This window comes from Balaenoptera physalus (assembly GCF_965194825.1).
Source record: "Balaenoptera physalus genome assembly, chromosome: 11".
Classification (NCBI taxonomy): Eukaryota; Metazoa; Chordata; class Mammalia; order Artiodactyla; family Balaenopteridae; genus Balaenoptera; species Balaenoptera physalus.
The window spans coordinates 34,674,094-34,682,339 of record NC_138896.1 but is presented as its reverse complement, the minus strand read 5'-3'; the positions used below and the strand labels follow the sequence as shown (position 1 = coordinate 34,682,339).

Here is an 8,246-nt window from a genome sequence, read left to right as displayed (position 1 = left end):
GGAGAGGCTGTTTCCTTCCAGATTAGGGGGTTGCAGTGGGGGATGGGGCAGGGTGGAAGGAGGAATCAGACCAGGAGTGAGGTCCTCTGGAGGGGCTGTGAGTCTTGATCACTTGCATTTATTCATTCATCCATTTATTTATTCGTTCATCAACTGTTTATTATACATGAGCAACTTGCCAGGCGTTATGTCACGCACTGGGGGCCAGAACTGCAAATCCACAGTCCTCGGCCTCAGGGAACATCCTAACAGCATATCACCTGCACTCACACTTGCTCCCTGGTTTGTCTCCCTGAGACGCAGACCCATGTGCTCTGCATTTTCAGGGTGCAAAGACCATCAGAATGAAATGCATGGGGGAAGCATAAAGGTGAACAGAAAAGGATGTCTCTTCTCCATCACACCTACCACTCACCCTGACACGCAGAGGTGTCCGTGTCCCAGCAGGTCACACCCAAAAGGACTTCCAGGCCTCTGGATTAGTCTAAATGTCTCCTTGTATAGCTGGGAGACTGAGCCCAGAGAGGGTGTGACACCTTTCAAAAGTCACACAGCAAGTCTTAACTGAAGTAGGGCCAAAGCCAGGATAAGCCCCCACAGATACCCCTCAAGGGGTGATGTCAGACAGGGGCGATTGTCCACAGAATACACCTGTCAGATCAGCTTCCACGTCTGCCCAGCACCTGGCACAATGTGAGGGGTGGAGTGGGGGCAGGTTGACTTTCCTAATGGTGTGTGGTGTTTGGAAGCTTAATGTGGGAGAGAAGAGTTCAACAGATCTGGATCCAAATCCCATCTCAAACACTTAGTTGTCGGGAAGGCTTGCGTAAGTTAGTAAAGTTTTTGGAGTCTTGTTTGCCTCCTTTGTAAAATGGGCACAATAAAGCCTATCATCATCCCCAGAAGGTATAAGGACTAACATGTATGTAGAGCTGCTGGTACAGTGCTGGCCCAGGAGATCAACAAGAGGAATCATTACAGCACGAGCTTGGCCACCAGGACAAGTCCAAGTGTCTTCTGAACAGGTGCCACTCAAGCCGGGGCAGTGACCCAGGAGTTTCTGGGACAACAGGGCAGACAGACTTTGGTTTTGTTGTTTGTTTTTTCTTTCTTTCCTTTCTTTCTTTCTTTCTTACTTTCTTTCTTTCTTTCTTTCTTTCTTTCTTTCTTTCTTTCTTTCTTTCTTTCTCTCTTTCTTTCTCTCTCTCTCTCTCTCTCTTTCTTTCTTTCTTTCCTTCTTTCTTAACATTTCACAGATAATCTAATATATAATTAGATTATAATTAATTACTCGCATGTGGGTAACTGGGAATTAACTCACATTTCCCACCATGAGGCATTAAGGGTGAAAAAAGCAAAAGGAAAACATCATGTGTCCTTCATATTACAATATGCAAGAAACTATCTCTTATATCATGTCTGTACTCCAGGCTTTTTGTCTCCATCTGGCAGGTAAGCCATGAAGACACTGGATGAGGTCTATGAATCCCTAAAAGGTTGCTGTGTATCAGTTCATTTTCCAGAGAAAAGAGTTGGTAGTTTTCCTCAAGACTCCCTTCCTTCGGGGAACCCTCAGCCTGATATGGGAGATTCATCTTCTGCCTTCAATCTGAAATGCAGACAACCCCGCCCTCAGGGAGCCCCAGTCTGAGGGGAGACACAGCCCTTCTTTCAAGGAACCTCGGTCTGAGGGTAGAAACAGACCTGGCCTCAGGGAGTCCCGGTTTGATGGGGGACACCCCACTCTGCCCTCATGGAGCCCCAGTCTGACAGGGGAGACACAGCCCTGCCCTGAGGTAGCTCACATGTGATGGAGGAGATACACCTGCTGTTTCCAGGCACATCCCAGTCTGAGGAAAACAAAAAATATCAGAGCTAATTCACACATGCCAAGCAACATTGTACCAACTGAGCCCTGGGCACTGGAGAAAGATGCGGCAAAGGCAGGGTCCAGCCAGAGCACTGCAGGCCAGGCCGCCCCTACCCTTCCTCTGCAGCCCCTCCAAAATAAGGCTCAGGCTAAGTCCAGGCAGCACGTGGCCACAGACCCTTTGGCGAGCAATTAGTATTCTAAACATGAAATTAATTTCTCCTATGAATATAAGAATCTAGTAATTTGTTTCACTTTTATTTTATTGTCAGATAGGATTCATTTTCTACATGATTTTATGGTTGGATAGGATTCATTAGAAATTTTCCCCCAACTCCTTCTCTTAAAAAAAAATCCTTCAGCTTCTCAGTCAGCGGTTGAGCTGGGCTTAGCTTTCCTTTGAGTCACCCGTCCCCACACCGCTGCATCGCCTGCCGTAGCCCCAGGTTCTGCTCCTCGGTTTCACTTTCATTTCTGACTCTGAAGAGCCAGGTACTGAAATGGAGATAAACCTTTCTGGAAGCTCCTGCAATGGGACCTTGGATAATGGAGCAGAGGGGAGAGTTAACGTTTCCAGGGCTCCTCTGTGTTATTGACTGACATTGAGACCCTCGCTCGCTCAGAATAACGCCTCTAATTTATTTAGTACCCACTCTGGGTCACTTAACTTGCTGGGTACCTGCTCCTGCTTCTACCTCTGCCTGTGTTCTGCTTAACACGGGGTCACTGAAAACAGACTCTCCTGGGGTATACTAGGCCTCTGCGGGACAGGACCCCTAAATGCCAGCCTGAGCCCATCGAACAAGACGTCTTCAGCCTTGACCACAGGCTCTGCTTTCCCTTCTGTCCTGCTCACTGACCTCAGCTGTACTCAGAATTAGGCCCCTGAGTATCTCCCCTTTCATTATACAAGCAGGGATTTGGGCTTCATATCCCCCTCTGACTGGGGCTCCCTGAGGCAGGGCTGTGTCTCCCCTCAGACCGGGGCTCCGTGAGGACGGGGCTGTGTCTCCCGCCTTCTTTACATCTCTCCCTCTCCAGCTCCACCTCCATGTTTCAGGAGTGGCTCTACATTTGGGAGCTGGAGACTCTGCATGGTACCGTGAATGCCCAGGAGCTGCTTCCCTCCCCGTCCCTTTTACGGATGACCTTGGCCTCCAGGAAGCAAAGAAAACAACTTCCATAGAGATACCCGGAAGGGCTCTGCCAGGTCAGTGGCCACACTGTGCCTCTGTCCTGCCCTGAGCCTTTCAGAGACTCCAGTTCTCAGTACCTGCTTGCTGCCAACGATCCCCTTCCCTTTCCTCTCTTTTCCTTCACGTAGAGCTTTTCTTTCTTATTGACATCGGTGGAGAGACACTGTGGATGGCATGAATAATAGATTATTCATTTGGAGCCTCTCCAGTGAGTGACTTGCCACCCCGTGAGGACGCATGTCATGTAACCAGGGAATTACGGTGACATCAGAGGCAGCGTGTCTGCTAAAGAGCGTGAGATCAGAGGCGTGAGAGAAGCGGGGAGCAAGGCCACTTCACAGGAGGGTCTGCGGGGAGCCAGGCTCCGGGCTGGTTGTTTTCGGCTGTCTTCTCTCCTTTAAGCCTCACAGGGACCAGTGAGGAGGCGCTGAAACCTCTCTGTGGAGGGAGAATGGGCTGGTTAAAGCCGGGCTGCCTGGCGCTGAGGGCGCTGAGTTCCCGGTGCCCGGCCTGTTCCCAGCTGCTTGCTACCCTGCAGCCTCCCATCACGGTGAGCTGGTCGCGGCTGTGCCTCGGACGGCCTGCGGGAGAAGCTTTCCCCAGGGAAACGGGAAAACCAGACCTAGGAGATGGCATCCCTGAAGGAGGGCGGCCCTGGCCGTTCCCCCCATGTGACACTGGGTTTCTCCACAGAGGCCCTTGGAGGGTTAGTTAATTAAACATATAATTATGTAGATGATGAATTACAGTTAGAGTCTGTGCTATGAAGAGAAGACAGGGGTTAGTGAGAAAATGTAACAAGGTGACCTGGCCTGTGTGGGAGTAACTGACCCTGACACTCCGCCTCTGCCAGCCTCTATGTGACCCCAGTCTGATGAGACACGGCCCCACCCTCAGGGAGCTCAGGCTGATGAGAGGGTAGAACCTCTGCCCTCAGGGAGCTCCTAGATAAGGAAAAAACAAAAACAAAAAAACAGACCCTTCTCCCCTAGACTCTGAAAATATACATTTTTTCCTGTGTACAACAGAGAGGAGATTTCTAGCAATCTTAGAAACTAGAAGACAAGGGTGAAAAGGTACAACAGACATCCAGACTGCTCTTCCTAAAGTTTGGGTGGAGGGGGAGGATCTAAGGACACATATATAAATTTGACAGTTTCACAGTGTGCAAAATCTGCTGTAGTTTCCAGCTGAACGCGGCTGAAAAGACACATTCACTTAGCTCTGATCCCTCCCCAAAGTCAAAAGGGTGAATAAAGGAATAAAGAAAATAGAAACAATTATTAGCCGTAAGAAAATTAAAACTAGTTTAGGAAGGAAACGATTATCATACATGGCTCTTTCTAAGCAGTGTTTCTATAATCACAAATGCTAATGCAAGCATTGAATACTTACTTTTAGCCACGAATTGTGATAAAACTCTATTGAAAGACTGGTGGGGAGAGTGATTCTGCTGGGAGCGATAGGAGGAATACTATCAGAGTGCTAAGTGCTCAAACGCCTTATCAGGAAGTCCCCAGATAATGTCTCAAAGGAAAAAATCAAGGAAGAGCCAATAATGAGGAAGTAAATACCAGAGGAAATAACTGAAGAGTTGAAAGGTTCCCCCTGAGGAGAGGGATTTTGGATGGGAAGGGTGTAGCTGGTCACTATTCCTTTACATTATAACCTATTCGACTTATATGTAAAACTTGGATAAACATAAAAATTAATATTTTTGTAATGGAAGGAAGATGCTGTCAGACCTTTGCTATCTGGAGGACAACAGGTACCAGGCGGTTAAGCCAATCAGTGGATAAAGTCATCAAAACAACATCAGAGGAAGGAGACCAGCAGGACTGTCTCCATAGTTGCCGCAGTCTGGCTTAGGAACGCTCAGAACCCTACTGCCCATCCCACCTGAGCGTACGCTGGGCTGGAGGGAGCAAGGCAGCCACCAGAGAAGCCAACTCAAGACTGCAAATATCAGCCACAGACGGTCCCAAAGTGAACACTCCACTGGCCGGAGTCTGAATTCCTGCCTTTTCAGGACTTTAATATCATCAAGAATAAAATTACTTTTCTTTTGTCTAGCCCTTTGTAGTTTACAAAGACCTTTCATATGTATTACGTGAAATGTCAGCATTGGGTCCTATCTGTCCAATAATACTCTTCTCCTTTTACAACCGAAAGCACAAGGGCTTGGAGAGGAAAACAGTTTACTTAAGATGACATCCTAATTAGGAGTGAAGATGGGCACATACATGGTTCTCCACCTGGGTGGCACTTCGGGGTCACCTGCACAGCTTAAAAACGATATACCCATGGCCAGCTGAATTGGAGTTTTTGTCGTGGTTTAAAGTCTCCTCTGGTGATTCTGGTGCCCCATACCAGGCCGCCTCTGGTCCCCCTTAACTAACCTTCTGTCCCGCTACTCAACACACGCCATTCTGTGGACCTCAGGGAAGTCCAGGTCATTGCAAGAACAAGCACCACCAAAATTTCAGTGGCTTAATATGACAAAGATTTATTCATCACTCATACAAAGTCCACTGTGGGTCCAAGGCAACCCCCCAGGGTAGCTGTCCTCCGTATGGTAGCTCAGCGTCCTCAGCTCCTTCAACCTGGTGACTCCTCCCTCTCGACACAGGCTTCCACAGTTGCCATGGCAGGAGGAAAAAGTGCTGAAGACACTTATACCATCCATTAATGCTTTAGCATGTAAGAGACACATATCACTTCCACCCATAACCCACTGGCCAAATCTAGTCTTATGACCCTCACATAACAGCAAGTGTGGGAGTTGGGGCAGGGGGGCGCGTCAGTGGGTGTAATCCTCTCCTGTGCCCTAAAGAGAGGAAAACCCAATGTGGGTAAACACCAGTGACATCTACCACACCTTTCATGGCACCCTAGAAGTGCTCACTGCTCCCTGCATGCCTCCCCCAACCCCCTATTCTCCCTTCCCTTACTGCTCTTTAAGGCCTGGCTGGAATCCCATCTCCTCCTTGAAGCCCTCCTTGGCCACTGCTTTCTGCACTGATCCCCTCAGCCTGACCAACAACAGTTCTCATTATCTGTGGCATGCATTTTGGCACTTACAGTTCATTAAGCATTTTCAGAATCTTTACATATCCTCTGTTGCAAATGATTTCATCTTCTGGACTTTGGGCCAAGAACTGAGAGGGATTGCTGGTCTGGACAACAGAGTTTATCAGAAAAGTGGGAGGGATGGGAGCCTGGAGAGTGGGCCCCTTGACTTCTGAGACTTTGTGCATTGCAGGGAAGGGAGCTGAAGGGACAAGGGAACCCTGGGGCTTGGAAAGATTGTTTTCAAAAGCCCCTCATCCTGAGAAGCTTAGGCTGAAAAGTAAACACCAGTTAAGAGTTGGGGGCCTTGGCCGGAGAAGACCTCCCTTAGAACTGCTGATTATCTTAATGAGGGGATAAGAAGTATTGAAGAGGCCACAGCCTACATGGGAAGCCCACCAATGAGCCCAGGACTTAAATGGACATGTGCAAAAGGTGGGAGGTGAAGGTCATCTCCCCCTCTGCACTCCCACTGAACCCCCAGCAGACAGGTCCCTGCAATTCCTACACACTGGGGTCACTGTCTGCTAACATGGCTATTTATTTATTTATCTTTAACAAACATAACACTATGTCCCAGGTACTATCACATGTGTTTTATAAATACTAACTCATTGCATCTTCTTTCAACCCTGTGTGGGTTGTTTTTCCCCTCATCCCCCTCTATAGATGAGGATACCAAGATTATATAACTTGCTCAAGGCCACCACTAGTGAGGGACAGAGCCACCAGCTCCTTTACAACAGAGCATATCTTTATAAGCCCAGCAACTTCAGGTGCTTTCTAAATGAGTGAATGCTGTCTTGTTTCCCTCTGAGAACAAACTGCCTGGGTTCAATTTCCAGCTCCAGCACTTACTAGCTGTGTGAACCTGGACAAGATATTCACCTCTTTGCACCTCTATTTTCTCATCTGTAAAGTGGGGCTAATAATAAGCCTCATAGGGTTGTTGTGAGGATTAAGGAAATTAAAGAAATTAAAATATGTAAAGAGTAACACAATCCCTGGCACAGGGGAATTCTCAATAAATATAATTGTTATTTCACATGCTATATCTTAGCTCATCAAAGTGTTAGCATCTGTAAATACACATTAACCATTTCTTTTCATTCTTGACACTACCTAGAATGTTTTAGGCACAAATTTCTAAATATTATCCTAGAATAGGGGATTATTTTAGTTGTCTATTTCTACATAACAAAGTTTAGCAGCTTAAAACAATGCATATTCATTTCCCAACAGTTTCTGTGGGTTAGGAATCCAGGCATTGCTTAACTGGGTCTTCTGTTTCATGATCTCTCACCTTGTAGACTTGTGAGCCATTGTAGACACATCACCCAGGGTCGTGGCCTTATCTGAAGGCTCTACTGGGGACGGATCTGCTTCTAAGTTCACTCTGTGGTTATTGGCAAGATTCAGTTCTCCCATGGCTGTTGGACCAAGGGCCTCAGTCCCTTGCTGGCTATTGGCAGGTGGTGACCCTCAGCTTCTTGCCATGAGGGCCTCTCCAACTCTCTTTATCAGAGCAAGTTCATGAGAAGAGGAGCCAGGAAAAGAGAGAAAGAGCTAGTAAGGTAGAAGTCAGCGTCTTCTGTAACTTAACCACAGAAGCAACATTGATCTCTTTTGCCATATTCTATTCGTTAGAAGCAATTACTAGGTCCAACCCACACTCAAGGGGAGGATCAGGGGGCCCATGTCAGAAGCTGCTGACCCCAGGCTCAAACACACTTGTTAACTGAACTCAAGAGCCAGCTCTGCTTCAGATGAAAGTAAGGAAGGGGGAGACTCGGCTGACGTGTAGCGTTCTAACTAGCTCCGCCTCTAGGGCAAGCCACTTTGAACCATTTTGGGGCCTTGGTGTCCACCCCTATAAAATGAGCAGCTTTGACTAGGAGATGCTTCAGGTGCCCTCCATCCGACATTCTGGGGTTCTAGGTTCTTTGAATTTAACAGATCTCGATTCAACCAAGCTAATAACGTTAGCGTGCTCTGCATTCTTGGAAAGCTGCCAAGATCACGTCAGTCCCTTCCGGACTCCCAGCCCAACCAGGTGAGGGGTGGATCACTGCCTCCCTCCCACCACCCATGCTGCCCCATCCCACACACAG

General features: G+C 47.8%; 1 long non-coding RNA gene across 1 annotated transcript; it reads left to right on the top strand.

The window, feature by feature from the left end:
* The first annotated feature begins 2,398 nt into the window (after nucleotides 1–2,398).
* LOC309638331 lies at nucleotides 2,399–5,138 on the top strand. Its single transcript, XR_014251080.1, has 2 exons — nucleotides 2,399–3,080; nucleotides 4,796–5,138. It is a non-coding gene; the product is annotated as an uncharacterized lncRNA (long non-coding RNA).
* Nucleotides 5,139–8,246: the final 3,108 nt, after the last annotated feature.